At 38.5% G+C, this 15,953-nt stretch overlaps 1 long non-coding RNA gene across 1 annotated transcript; it reads left to right on the plus strand.

Annotated features, from left to right (window-relative positions):
- The first annotated feature begins 11,059 nt into the window (after positions 1-11,059).
- LOC131154073 (uncharacterized) lies at positions 11,060-15,670 on the plus strand. The gene is made up of 4 exons (XR_009136319.1): positions 11,060-11,375; positions 11,464-11,573; positions 12,028-12,130; positions 15,230-15,670. It is a non-coding gene; the product is annotated as an uncharacterized LOC131154073 (long non-coding RNA).
- The last annotated feature ends 283 nt before the right edge of the window (positions 15,671-15,953 follow it).

Here is a 15,953-nt window from a genome sequence, read left to right on the forward strand (position 1 = left end):
CTTTAAGAGCTGCAAGACTAATTATTCACACCAAGTGGAATTCAAGAAGAAAACTCAACATGTCTAGAGATGTTGGATATTATTGGCTAAGGATAGCCATATATATTGTGGTATCCATCTGCGTCGGTAGAATCTATTTCGGCATTGGCACCAACTATACTACAATCTTGGCCAGGGGAGCCTGTGGTGGATTTATAGCGGGTTTTATGACATTCATGTTTTAGAGGTTTCCCATTCTTCATTGAAGAAATGAAGGTAAACAACTTACTCAACTCTTATTGTTCAAAATAGGCTGATTGCTTGTTGATATGAACTTCTGCTATTCCCTGTGGTGGCTGTGAGTAAACTTCGGCATCAGACTTGTTGGGGTTTTACAGATCAAGTAATTAATGGATAAAAATAAATAAAGCACACACATACCAATATTGACACCAGAGTTACGTGGTTCGGCCAAATTCCGGCCTACGTCCACGAGAGCGAGAGATTACTATGTACTGGGAAAAATACAGAGGAGGAGGAGGATACAATCACTCAACTCTCACTCAACTCTCTTATGCACGCTGCAACTCACCACACTCACTTCTCACTTCACATATATCACAACTCCACACACACACACACACACACACACACACACACACACACACACATATATATATATATATATACAAGGGGGAGCAAAAAATTCAACGGCCGGTGGCTTAATGTCAACATGTCCGGCAGAGTAGGTGGAGCAGCAAAGGGTGACGGAGGAGCAGCCAGCGCTGTAGATGTTGAATGAGCAGTAGCCGTCTGCTCTGACTGGGTATGGATCCATCAATTCTCCCCCTCCATACCCATAGGAGGAGAATAATATGTTAATCTTCAATTGACGTCCATCCCAGCTATATCCCTGCATAGCTGGAGCTTCTCATAAGTTACCCCCTTTGTTAACATGTCTGCCGGATTCTCTTTAGTATGAATTTTGACTAACTTCAACAGTTGTTGTTCCATCACTTCGCGTATCCAATGATAGCGAATGTCAATATGTTTTGTTCGGGAATGGTACATTGAATTCTTGCTCAAGTCTAGTGCACTCTGACTATCACAATGTACCTTGTATTCTTCCTGTTTAACTCCTAACTCTTGAAGAAACCGTTTTACCCACAACATCTCCTTCCCAGCTTCCGCTGTGGCAATATATTCTGCTTTTGTTGTGGATAGGGCAACACACTTTTGCAATTTTGACTACCATGATACAGCTCCCCCTACAAAGGTGAACAAAAAACCTGATGTGGACTTTCTTCCATCAAGATCACCAGCCATGTCTGCATCAGTGTAACCCTCCAAGATTGGTTCAGCTTCCCCGAAACATAAGCATAATCCCGATGTACCTTTCAAGTACTTGAAAATCCATTTCACAACTTCCTAATGGTCTTTCCCTGGATTGGAAAGAAACCTGCTCACAATGCCTACAGCGTGGGCAATGTCTGGTCTCGTACACACCATTGCGTACATCAAGCTTCCAACTGCTGATGAGTATGGGACTATTGACATTTCTTCCCTTGATGAGTGAGACAACTTCTTGCTTAGCTTGAAATGATTAGCCAGTGGAGTACTTACTGGTTTGGCACTTTCCATGTTGAACTTTTTGATTACCCGTTCAATATACTTTTCCTGTGATAACCATAACTTTCTGGCTTTCCTGTCGCGACTGATCCTGATGCCTAGGATCTGCTGAGCTGGGCCTAAGTCCTTCATTTCAAAAGACTTAGACAACTTCATCTTTAACTTGTTGATCTTGCTTGCATCCTGACCAATGATCAACATGTCATCAACATAGAGTAGTAGGATGACAAGATTACCATCAGGAAATATCTGAACATATGCACACTGATCTGCTGCAGTCCTCTTGTATCTGTGACTCACCATGAAAGAGTCAAATTTTCTATATTATTGTCTCGGTGCTTGCTTAAGACCGTAGAGACTTTTCTTCAACCTGCAGACTAGATGTTCTTTCCCTGGAACTTCAAAACCTTCTGGTTGCTCCATGTAGATGTCTTCTTCCAAGTCTCCATGTAGGAAGGCTGTCTTCACATCCATTTGTTCAAGCTCTAGATTTAACTTGGCTACTAATCCGAGTATGACTCGAATTGTTGTCATTTTCACTACTGGCGAAAATATCTCATCAAAGTCAACACCTTTCTTCTGTTCGAAACCTTTGACGACCAATCTGGCTTTATGCGTCACAATTTTTCCACTACCATCTTTCTTAAGCTTGAACACCCATTTGTTTCTTAGTGCTCTCTTCCCTTTGGGAAGTCTTACCAGCTCATACGTTTGATTCTTATGTAAAGAATTCACCTCTGCTTTCATAGCTTCTATCCATTTGACTTTGTTGGTATGAGACTGGACCTCTTGGAAACTTTCTAGCTCCCCCTCATCAGTGAGTAAAAGATATTCTAATTCTGGATATCTTCTTGACGGAATCAAAATACGACCTCTTTCAGATCTTCTGGGCTCAGCTTCTTCTGGAGGAGGATATACCTCATCATCTGACTGATGTGATGATTCTGCAATTTCTGGTGAAGGGGGTTGTTGCTCCCCCTGCTCAACACCGTCTACATCTGTTTCCAGAGGATCATCCTGCAATTCTCCATGGTTTGTGGGAGAATATGATGGTGTAGGATCCGTTACAATGACTGGAGCACTGGAACTAGGCTGGTTAGACTTTGTTTGTGGTTCAAAGTCCTCAAACACCTGGTTTTCATGGAAAACCACATCTCTCGATCTGATGACCTGCTTCCTCTCTGGATCCCATAATCTGTAGCCGAATTCATCATCTCCATAGCCAATAAAGATACATGGAATGGACTTCACGTCGAGCTTTTGCCTCTGTTCATTAGATATATATGCAAAAGCTTTGCACCCAAACACTCTTAGATGAGTGTAAGAAACTTTTCTTCTGGTCCATTCTTTCTCTGGAATTCCAAAATTATGTGGTGCTGACGGTGATCTGTTGATAAGGTAACATGCGGCACGAACAGCTTCCCCCTAGAATGGCTTAGGTAATTTAGTCATACTGAGCATACTTCTAACTCTCTCCATAATGGTCCGATTCATTCTCTCAGCTACACCATTATGTTGTGGGGTACGTGGGACCGTCTTTTCATACCTAATACCACGTTCAGCACAGTATGCTCTGAACTCATTGGAAGTATACTCGCCTCCATTGTCTGTCCGGAGGCACTTCAATTTCTTCCCTGTTTGCCTCTCCACCATAGCATGAAATTCCTTGAAATATTTAAATACCTGGTCCTTTGTTTTCAGAAAATATACCCACACCTTCCTTGAAGCGTCGTCAATAAAGGTAACAAAATACCTGTTGCCGCCGATAGATTCTACTTCAATGGGTCCGCATACATCAGAATGTACCAAACTCAATGGCTTTGACCTTCTCTTTATAGAGGAACTAAATGAAACTCTATGCTGTTTCCCAAATAAGCAATGATCACATGGGTTTAAGGCAATACCTTTTGTGATTTTGATAAATGCCTTCTTCGCTAGTGTAAGGAGCCCTTTTTCTCCCACGTGTCCGAGTCTCTTATGCCATAGGTTTGGTGATGCTTCATCTTCCACTGCATTGATGGCATCAGTACAAATCTTCACCTGTGTTTTGTACAATGTGCAACAAATGCGTCATCGTGCTATTGTCAAATTACCTTTTGATAATTTCCAAGTACCTTTCCCAAAGTAGCTTTCATAGCCCTATTTATCAAGGGCTGCACCAGAAATAAGGTTTAGCCGAAGGTCTGGGACATGTCGCACATCCTTTAGTGTTATGGTGCAACCAATATTGGTCACAATCTGCACGTCTCCAATTCCCACGATCTGAGAAGAACTAGTGTTCCCCATCTTTACTGTACCAAAATCTCCAGATTTATACATCGTGAAGAATTCTTTGTGGGGAGTGGCATGGTAGGAGGCTGTTGTGTCTACCACCCATTCAGTGTCGTGGTTCCCAATATGACAACATACATCTTCATCAATTGAGAAAACTGATATATCTTGAGTTAAAGTGACCGAGTTCTCACCTTCCTCCTTCTTTTGTTGCTGGCGGCTTTGACCATGATCCCGTCGAAATTTTCGACAATCTTTCTTCATGTGGCCTTCAATGCCACAATAGTAACAAGAGATTTTCCCTTTCTGCCAATTTTTACCATCACTGAATCTGCCGCGATCCTGGGATCTTCCTCTAGATTTGCTTCTACCTCTGCCTCTACCTCGATTTCTGGTACTGCTGCTTTCTTGAGGTCGGCCTCTGGTTTCAGTAATAAAGCCTTGTGACTGATCTGCACCTGTTTCTTTTCTCCTAGCCTCTTCATTGAATAAGGCATCTTTTACCATCGCCATGGTAAGTTTGCCGTCATGAGCTGAATTGCTAAGAGTGATAACCAATGTCTCTCAGCTGTCTAGTAAGGAGCTAAGAAGCAGCAATGCTTCTGCTTCATCGCCAAGATCCATCTTCACAGATGAAAACTGATTTACTAGGTTTTGGAACTCACTAGTATGTTCAGCTATAGAGGTCCCGCTTTTTAACTTCAGATTAACAAGCCGTCTCATTAACATGGCTTTGTTGCGGGCAGTCTTGGCCTGGTACATGTTTTCCAGCTTCTCCCAAAGACTATAAGCATCAGTCTCTTGTGCGACGTGATGATATACCTTGTGGTCAATCCATTGTCTGATTTGACCAATGGTCTTCCTATTCATTCTTCTCCAATCATCATCTTTGACGGAATCTGGTTTCATACCTTTATAATCCAAAGGGTCTGCCAGATCCTTATAATTAAGGAGATCCTCCATCCGAGACCTCCACAGAGTGTAATTGGAGGCTGTGAGCTTGATCATAGTACCCGAGTCTGACTCCTCCATTGATTTTAAGCACTAACTTGCTTGTACAGAAAAATAGGGGCAGAATCTCAAGAAACCGAATGTACGGTTGCGTCCGGAACGGTCGAAAACCTTGGAAATGGCTTAAGTTGTTCGAAAAACGGACCTGGAATGGCCTTGAAAAGCCTGGTCAAACTTTGGTCAAAATTAGTCAACTCTTGGTCAACTTATGCTGACGTGGCGTTTGGGCCCACTATGGGGTCCACTGCTGACGTGGCGTGGGACCCGAGCTGACGTGGCAGGTGACTCAGCTGCTGACGTGGCGTTGACTGGGGGTGCTGACTAGGCGCCACGTGTCGCTGACTGGCGTGGGTCTCGGATGACGTGGCCGCTGACGTGGTCAGCGACGTGGCGCTGACGCGTCAGGCTGACTGGACGTTGACGCGACGCGAGTCCCGGCGACGTGGCGCTGACGTGGCGTCGTCTTCCTCCTGCGAATGTGCGCCAGACATTCGCCGGCGCGTGAAAGCGCGTGACGCTACTTCCCGAAGAGTAGCCGGCCCATGTGGGCGCGTGGAAACGTCCCCTGGACGTTGGTGGCGCGTGTGGGCGCGTGCGACGTCTTCTGATGCTGTTTGGAGCTCCGGTTGACACTGTTAGCTTCGTATGGATGAGAGGAGTTCGGTGGTGGCCTCAAAATTAAATTTTGAACTACTGGACAGAGGCTCAAAAATCAAGGAAATTTCTCCGATGTGAAATTCTACTCCAACAATACGCTCTGATACCACTTTGTTGGGGTTTTACAGATCAAGTAATTAATGGATAAAAATAAATAAAGCACACACATACCAATATTGACACCAGAGTTACGTGGTTCGGCCAAATTCCGGCCTACATCCACGGGAGCGAGAGATTACTATGTACTGGGAAAAATACAGAGGAGGAGGAAGATACAATCACTCAACTCTCTTATGCACGCTGCAACTCACCACACTCACTTCTCACTTCACATATATCACAACTCCACACACACATATATATATATACAAGGGGGAGCAAAAAATTCAACGGCCGGTGGCTTAATGTCAACATGTCCGGTAGAGTAGGTGGAGCAGCAAAGGGTGACGGAGGAGCAGCCGGCGCCGTAGATGTTAAAGGAGCAGTAGCCGTCTGCTCTGACTGGGTATGGATCCATCAAGACTATCATATACTTTTATTTTATCTTAGTGAAATAGCTGAAGTGGCAAACTACTTTTACCACTATATAAGCACTACTTATTTTGTTTATATGCTAGTAAAATGCCTCTTTCTTATTTTCCTTTATATATTACAAGTTGTGTTCATGGCAAAGGATGCAACATTAAATTGGTTTGGAGATTGGTATTTTCTGAGGTATTTTTTTGTTCTTAAGTAAATCTATGAATATTCTATTGTAGTATTCTCTTATGTTTTATTTTCCGTTATGTAAAGAGGACAGTTGGAGAAGCATTTTGAAGCACTTGATTAGTTTTGGAGAAAAAGAGAGTTGGAGAAACATTTTCAAGTGCTTGATTAATTTTTGGAGAAAAAGAGAGTTGGAGAGGCATTTTGAAGCATCTGATAGTTTTGGAGAACAATGGGTGGTTGCTTTATCTAGCTACTTGGAACTCATTCAATCAGTCTTACAAGGAAATCAGTTCGTCTTAGTCTTTAACTGGAAATGTTTAAATTTTGAAGAACATGTCGTTATACAATTTATTTTTTGCTTACTTCTGCACTATGGTTTATTTTTAAAAATGTTCATTCCATATTTTGGGATCTTGGATTATATGAATGTTAAGACTACATTTGTGTTTACTGTAATTATACGTACGCTTTTTAACTATATTATATATTCACAGGAATTGAAAATCTTTTTGTGAATGAATGGTACAAAAAATGTTAGGTACAATTAATTTTTAATTGTACAGGCTGGAACACTGTCATTTTAATTTAGAGGTTCGCAACAAAAGTCAATTTTCAAGTTAAATAATCTATGCCAGTGATTTTAATAATTTATGTCAGCAGTTTAATAATCTATATGTCATCAGTTTTAATGTCATATACCGGTGGTTTTAATAATCTACTATTATCAATGTTAGAATTGGTCATATACCAACCATTGTAAAAACCTTTCACCAGCAGGCTTTAAAAATTGTCGTTAATAGGCTTTACAGATGGTTCTATGCTAGCAGTTCTATTAATCATACCAGCGGTTTTAGTAACCACTGCTGATGCATATATAGTGGTTTTCCAATCTTTGGAATTTCTTGTAGTGCAAACATAAGGTAAACAAAATTTCAAGATCCAAGCCGCAATTATATCATTGAATCTAAACAAATGGTAGCAAAGAATGGAACAAAAGTAAATGAATCGTAATTGGGGGAAAAAAAAAAAAAAAGAAATGTCCATTACTCAAGATCGTATAAAAAACCTCCTCTTTATTCTGAACTTTGAGTAACTAAAAATCTATTACTTGCATTATCTAATATGATATTATAAATAGGCAAAGGTCACAGAAATAATGAGAACTAGTGTACTATATAACTCGCAGTGCTCCAGCTGCCTGGCAAGAAAAGGCGCAACCAATCAAAAAGATATTGAAGCCTCCCAAATAAATCCAATGGAACACAAAACAGGGTGTTGTTGCTAGCAGCTACAACTTTTCACCTGGTATTAACGGCAGTGTGTACGTGCAGAAGTAGCCTGAGAATGGCTGACATTTCTCCTTTTAAATTATAGCTCACTTCTTTTGTCTACTCTCATGTATGTTGATTTTTATTTTTTAAGTGAATAGTTTTTTTTATAAAAAATGATGAGGGCATTATCAAAATAAGCTACAACCTAAAATAACTTCACCTAAATGACTAACTGGAGGTCGATTCCAGCCCCATAAATGACTTGACTTTTGTGTGTGTGTGTGTGTGTGTGTGTGTGTGTGTGTGTCATGTTTATTTAGTTGATTCTCAAATAGATAAAACTCACTATATACAGCCAGTCACAAAACAAGGTGATTGTCGGCTCTGACTCTTATATTTCTAAGCTTTGATTTGATCTTACTATTTTCTATAATAATTGGGAGAGCATGTCCATCCACATTATATCTCGAATTTCAAAATCAAGAGATTAAAGGTATAAATTGTTGGAGGCTTAACGGTACATGCGACTCTATCCTATATAGTACTTTGTTATAATACTAACTGCTGTGCCAAGAGACGGGCAAAAGAGTGAATTGAGCATAATTAGAAATGACGGACACTTGACTCATTCCCTCTGCAATGAAACTCAAAACACCATCTCTTAACAATTGATTTGTTTTGTACATGGGTTTGGATTCGAGCATGCAGGTGGCCTCCAGGTCCGGCCCAATTATTCACGAACGGGCTTTCTATTGTTTGAAAGCGGGAGCCCAGGTGTGGGTGCAGGCAGACGTAGAACCGTAGAAGCTCTTTGGCCTACGGTATATGACATCACGTAATGCTGCAATGAGAGGTGCGGCGGACAAATGGAGTTGTAATGATGGTAAAAAGAAAACAAGGCAGCTACAAGAATAGCAATGCATGATTACTTAGAACCAGAAAGCCATGACTTGAATTCTGCCGAGTTGACTGAACAATGCATAATAATTATAACCTTCCAATAATAGTAGCATAGCATCTACTAGATTTTCGTTTGTGAGTTTTTAAAATTCTTTTATTTCATATTGTAGGGATTTTTGTTCTTAATTATGAAAATAAAAATAAATAAATAAATAAATAAATCGTGTGTCATTGCAGGTGAATACTCTTCGGAGATGTTCTGATCAGTATATATAAAATTTAGATATTTTTAAAAAAGAAATTGAGAATACATTTTAATAACTAAGTTTGTAATTAAGAAGGAAAAAAATTTCTAGGAAATTATGAGAAAATATATGAGAAGGATTCATAAATTAAAAGTACACAATATCATATTTGTACATATTATATATCAAAAATAAAATGTTAATATTGATACAACATTTTATTAAAAAAAAAATTAATATATTTTATAATTAATAGACGCACTTCTTTCTTTTTTTCTTTTGTAAAGATTTCACTTCTTTCTTTTTTTCTTTTATAAAAACTAGTTGTTACTGTCAAAAATCAAATAGCTTTTATTGAACTGTCCTTCAACCATAATCACATGAAAGGAACCAAATAATAACGACTTGGAAGACCTGGGGCGTATCCCGGGAGATCACTCTGATGCTTAAGTTAGGGAATAAGAAGTTTAAATTGCAACAGTAAGTGAAAAATGAGTGAATATCATTGAGATGTTTACCTCCTCCTAGGATCCCTTTTTATAGTGATGGTGGCAAACTCTCCTCATGAGTGTGCCATTATGCTTACGGGGGGGTTAAGATTGTTGGGTCCAACCCACATAAGTAAATTAAAAAAAAAAAAAAAAGGAAACCCATGTGCTTGAAGTCCATTAGGGCAATTAAAGGGAGCGGCAGTGTGGAGTGCCGCTACAGGGGAAAAAAAAAATTGGAGCGTCGCAACAGTGAAATGGAAGTGTGTGTGGCTATGTCTAAGACAATAGTAGTGTGTTGTGCTATCTTTATCAACTCGACGAACGGAAGGTCTTTTGTGATCCGATTTTGCTAAAATTTGGAGAGCACATTCTGGATTTGTCGACCTTCGATCTGGACGGTGAAGATCTATTTAAGAGCTTTGGAGGACCTGATTTTGCAATACTGACAGTAACTGCGTTCGGATGACTTCTTTCGCTCATTCTTATTTAATCGTGATTCTTTTAGGAATCCCTTTTACTCTAAGTTTGTGAGCATTTTTTATGATTGTCTTGTTATAATTTTTTCCTCTATTATAGTGAAAATTTTATTATAATAACAAAACAAATGCACACGCACAAAACATGTTCTGCTGGTGTGTTCTTGAAGTGGCTGCAAATCGGAATTGGCATCTCCTTTAATTGGACATCAACAATGCTTTTCTCCATAGTGACCTCGATGAGAAGGTCTATATGCTCCCTCCACCAGGTTATTGCAAACAAGGGGAGACTTGTGTTTGTCGTCTTCAGAAATCCCTTAATGGTCTTAAGCAAGCCTCTCGCAATTGATTTTCTAAATTATCTTCTGTTTTACTTGCTACGAGTTTCACCCAATCTCAGGCCTACTATTCTCTTTTCACCTGCTCTCGGGGTTAGTCTTTTACTCTCATTCTTATTTGTCTTGATGACATTCTTAAGGCAGGTAATGATCTCTCCGATATTGACACTTTTAAAGTCATGCTTGCTCAGAAATTCAAACTAAAGGATCTTGACAAATTGAAATATTTCCTTGGCCTCAAAGTTGCTCGTTCTCCCACTGACATATTTCTTAATCAACGTAAATATGCTATTGACATCCTCACTAATAGCAGTCATCTTAGTGCTCGTCCTGCCCACTTTCTCATGGAACAAAATCTCAAGCTCAATAATACTGATGGTGCTCTTCTCTCCGATCTAAGTTCGTTTCGGCGACTCGTTGGACGTTTGATCTATCTCACCATCACTCGTCCCGACATTGTGTTTTCGGCAAATATTCTCAGTCAATTTATACACCAGCCTAGACAGCCACATTATGATGCTGTTGTATGTGTTCTTCGATACATTAAGACTTCTTCAGGACAAGACTTATTTTTTCCTACTGCCAACACTCTTCAAGTCTCAGTCTATTCTGATTCGGATTAGGCTAGTTGTCCCCTCACTCGCTGCTCCACCACTAGTTTTTTCATTTAGTTGGGCACTAATTCGATTTCTTGGCGCACAAAGAAACAAACTATAGCATCTCGCCCCTTCGCTGAAGTTAAATACCGTGCACTTGCTTCCACTACATGTGAACTTAATGATTCAAAACTCTTTTAAATGATCATGGAGTACCGCATTCCCAGTCTATGCTCTTATATTGTGACAACCAAACGACTTTTCATATTGCTTGGAATCTAATTTTCCACGAACGTACAAACCATATAAAAATCGATTGTCACATTATTCATGAGAAGTTACGGGCTAACCTTTTTTTCACTAAGCGTATTCCTATCCATAGTCAGCTTACCGATATTTTCACCAAAATTTTGAGCTTGCGGACATTTTTAAAATTTATCACGCAAATTTGGTATTATAAATCTCCATACTCCAACTTGAGGGGAGTATTAGAAAAAATATACCCTTTTCATATAAAAAAATACGATTTCCATTTTTCAATTATTTCCTATATATATATATACTGTGTGCATCAATAAAGATTTTTATTTTCTCCTCCAAATTTTACACATTCAAAGCCTTCTAGTTAAGATTCGTCGTGCACAAGAGGATCGTCGTCGATTCTGCAAGTTACCGTCACCGATTCGTGCATTTCGAAGCCCTCGATTCATCTGGTCGCCATCGCCGATGCCGATTCGTGCATCTGCAAGTCGTCGTCACCGATTCGTGCATTTCGAAGCCCTTCTGGTCGCCGTCGATTTTATGTACTCTCTCTCTCACTCTCATTTGATGGAGTGACAATGGGGTTCTGTTTCTTATTGATTTGTCTGATTGTGTCAACATGGCTCTTAGGTGTTTCGAAGCCCTCGATTAATCTGGTCGCCGTCGCCGATTCGTGCATCTGCAAGTCGTCGTCACCGATTCGTGCATTTCGAAGCCCTTCTGGTCGCCGTCGATTTTATGTACTCTCTCTCTCTCTCTCTCTCTCTCTCTCTCTCTCTCATTTGGTGGAGTGACAATGGGGTTCTGTTTCTTATTGATTTGTCTGATTGTGTCAACATGGCTGTTAGGCGTTTGTGAAAATGTCTCAATGAAGAAAATGTGATACCAGCTGTGTGTCTCGATACTGACACCGCCACTTTCCCACTCCCCCTCCCCAATAGGCTTGAAGAGTCGTGATTGTCACATTCTAAGTTTTTAACTTCTCACTATCTCCTTAGAAGTTTATGAATTTGAAAAAGTGCTACCGCTAGTATAAAATAAAAAGTGGATATTAAAGGGGGAAAATTACCTTTCTGTGTATGTATAATGATCTCACTCACTAGTAGTAGTAACTAGGCCAACCCATAACTTACTTACTTTGATTTTAAGTTGCTAGCTATGTAGTAATTGCATTTTATTGTAATTTTGTATTAGCTTTATTGGAGATATTGCCACGGGTAGACTCTCTGGAAATACAATCATGATTGGGAAGGTTCTTCTTAATGAAAGAAAGAGGAGACTAGACTATGGTGCTGTGGTGAGTACCTGTTTATCTTGCGCACAAAGGGTATGAGGTTTTGAATCTTTGCAAATTCCAATTTCACATGAAAATTTGCAAGTTCAAAAGTAATTGTTGAAAATCGACATATGCTGAAATAGTACATTAAACATAAACGCCACTCTTTCTGTGATAAGATTTTTAGTTAGTGCCACAATGTTCAATGGAGTTTCTCCAAGCATTTGCAGAAGTTTCCTTAAACTAAACAAAAGAGACGAATGTTCACAAGCCCCTGCAACAATTCTCACCATCTTGAACCAAAAATCAAATGAATACTTGAATTCGAAACTTCATTAAGTGCCATAAATTATGTGCAATTTAGAGCTGGAATTTGTTAGCATTGTCAAAGTTTTGCCACTTCTGAAATTGAACCTTGCAGTAAAATCCTGACAGAGCCTCGTCTCTTGTTTCTTGATGAACGCACTAGTGGCCTTGACAGTGCCTCTGCTTTCTTTGTGGTACAAACTCTTTAGCATGTTGCTCGTGATGGAAGAACAATTATGTCTTCAGTTCACTAGTCGTGTAGTGAAGTTTTTGCACCCTTTGATGACCTGTTTTTATTATCTGGAGGTGAAGCTGTTTATTTTGGAGAAGTAAAGACGGCTGTAGAGGTATGAGAAGATAGATATAGAATTACACTTATTAAGCTGTGAGTTAATTAGGAATTTGGGACTTCGTTTATTAAGGTGGCTGCTTTTAGGAATATTATCCAACACAACTTCAATTTTATTTTAAAAGTTTTGAGCCTCTTATGTTTACAGTTCTTTGCTGAAGCGAGTTTTCTTTGTCCAAGAAAAAGAAGTCCTTCTGATCACTTCCTACGCTGCATCAATTCATTCCATATTTTGGGATCTTTGATTATATGAATGTTAAGACTACATTTGTGTTTATTGTAATTATACGTACATTTTTTTAACTATGTTATATATTCACAGGAATTGAAAATCTTTTTGTGAATGAATGGTACAAAAAAAAATGTCAGATACAATTAATTTTTAATTGTACAGGTTGGAACAAAAAAATAGCGCTCTATCATTTTAATTTATAGGTTCGCAACAAAAGTCAATTTTCAAGTTAAATAATCTATGCAAGTGATTTTAATAATTTATGTCAGTAGTTTAATGATCTATGCGTCATCAAACGGTTTTGATGATATATATCAGTGGTTTTAATAACATATACTGGTGGTTTTATGGAAATATATCAACAATTTCTTTACTTCAAGCGGCGCTCTTCCTACTACTATTATCAATGTTAGAATTGGTCATATACCAACCATAGTAAAAACCTTTCACCAGCAGGCTTTAGAAATTGTTGTTAATAGGTTTTACAGATGGTTCTATGCTAGCAGTTCTATTAATTATACCAGCGGTTTTAGTAACCACTGCTGATGCATATATGGTGGTTTCCCAATCTTTGGAATTTCTTGTAGTGCAAACATAAGGTAAACAAAATTTCTAGATCCAAGCCACAATTATATCATTGAATCTAAACAAATGGTAGCAAAGAATGGAATAAAAGTAAATGAATCGTAATTGGGGGAAAAAAATGAAATGTCCATTACTCAAGATCATATAAAAAACCTCCTCTTTATTCTGAACATCGAGTAACTGAAAATCTACTACTTGCATTATCTAATATGATATTATAAATAGGCCAAGGTCATAGAAATAATGAGAACTAGTGTACTATAAAACTTTGCAGTGCTCCGGCTGCCTGGCAAGAAAAGGCGCAACCAATGAAACATATATTGAAGCCTCTCAAATAAATCCAATGGAACACAAAACAGGGTGTTGTTGCTAGCAGCTACCACTTTTCACTGGTATTAACGGCAGTGTGTACGTGCAGAACTAGCCTGAGAATGGCTGACATTTCTCCTATTAAATTATAGCTCACTTCTTAAATGACTTTCTTTTGTCTACTCTCATGTATGTTGATATTTATTTTTTTAGTGAATAGTTTTTTTTATGAAAATTGATGAGGGCATTAGCAAAATAAGCTACAACCTAAAATAACTTCACCTAAATGACTATCTGGAGGTCGATTCCAGTCCCGTTGCCTGAACCAGTCGCTATTAACCATTTACGAAGATTTCTTGAACTTGTGCTAGTTGCTATTGGAAATTTGTAAGCTTGTAACTTCACCTAAATGACTAGCTGGAGGTCAATACCAGCCCCATTGCCTGAACTGGTCGCTATTAACCTTTTAAGAAGATTTCTTGAACTTGTGCTAGTTGCTATTGGAAATTTGTAAGCATGTAACTTCACCTAAATGACTAGCTGGAGGTCAATCCCAACCCCATTGGCTGAACCAGTCGCTATTAACCTTTTAAGAAGATTTCTTGAACTTGTGCTAGTTGATATTGGAAATTTGTAAGCATGTAACTTCACCTAAGTGACTAGCTGGAGGTCAATTCCAGCCCCATTGCCTGAACCAGTCGCTATTAACCTTTTAAGAAGATTTCTTGAACTTGTGCTAGTTGCTATTGGAAATTTGTAAGCATATAACTTCACCTAAATGACTAGCTGGAGGTCAATCCCAGCTCCATTGCCTAAACCAGTGATATTAACTTTTTAAGAATATATCTTGAACTCATGCTAGTTGCTGTAGAAAATTTGTAAGCTTATTTGTGCCTTCATAAATGACTTGACTTTCGCGTGCGCGCGCGCATGTGTGTCATGTTTATTTAGTTGATTCTCAAATAGATAAAACTCACTATATACAGCCAGTCACAAAACAAGGTGATTGTCGGCTCTGACTCTTATATTTCTAAGCTTTGATTTGATCTTACTATTTTCTATAATAATTGGGAGAGCATGTCCATCCACATTATATCTCGAATTTCAAAATCAAGAGATTAAAGGTATAAATTGTTGGAGGCTTAACGGTACATGTGACTCTATCCTATATACTACTTTGTTATAATACTAACTGCTGTGCCAAGAGACGGGCAAAAGAGTGAATTGAGCATAATTAGAAATGACGGACACTTGATTCATTCCCTCTGCAATGAAACTCAAAACACCATCTCTTAACAATTGATTTGTTTTGTACATGGGTTTGGATTCGAGCATGCAGGTGGGCTCCAGGTCCGGCCCAATTATTCACTAACGGGCTTTGCATTGTTTGAAAGCGGGAGCCCAGGCGTGGGTGCAGGTAGACGTAGAACTGTAGAAGCTCTTCGGCCTACGGTATATGACATCACGCAATGAGCTCAAGGAAAGGAAATGCTGCAATGAGAGGTGCGGCAGACAAATGGAGTTCTAACGATGGTAAAAAGAAGCTACAAGAATAGCAATGCATGATTACTTAGAACCAGAAAGCCATGACATGAATTCTGCCGAGTTGACTGAACAATGCATATTATAATTATAACCTTCCAAAAATAGTAGCATAGCATCTACTAGATTTCTTTTGTGAGTTTTTAAAATTCTTTTATTTCATATAGTAGGGATTTTTGTTCTTAATTATGAAAATAAAAATAAATAAATAAATAAAACTTGTGTCATTGCAGGTGAATACTCTTCGGAGATGTTCTGATCAGTATATATAAAATTTAGATATTTTAAAAAAAGAAACTGAGAATACATTTAAATAACTAAGTTTGTAATTAAGAAGGAAAAAAATTTCTAGGAATTTATGAGAAAATATATGAGAAGGATTCATAAATTAAAAGTACACAATATTATATTTGTACATATTATATATCAAAAATAAAATGTTAATATTGATACAACATTTTATTAAAAAAAAATTAATATATTTTATAATTAATAGACGCACTTCTTTCTTTTTTCTTTTG

This window comes from Malania oleifera, chromosome 4 (genome assembly GCF_029873635.1).
Source record: "Malania oleifera isolate guangnan ecotype guangnan chromosome 4, ASM2987363v1, whole genome shotgun sequence".
Taxonomy (NCBI): domain Eukaryota; kingdom Viridiplantae; phylum Streptophyta; class Magnoliopsida; order Santalales; family Ximeniaceae; genus Malania; species Malania oleifera.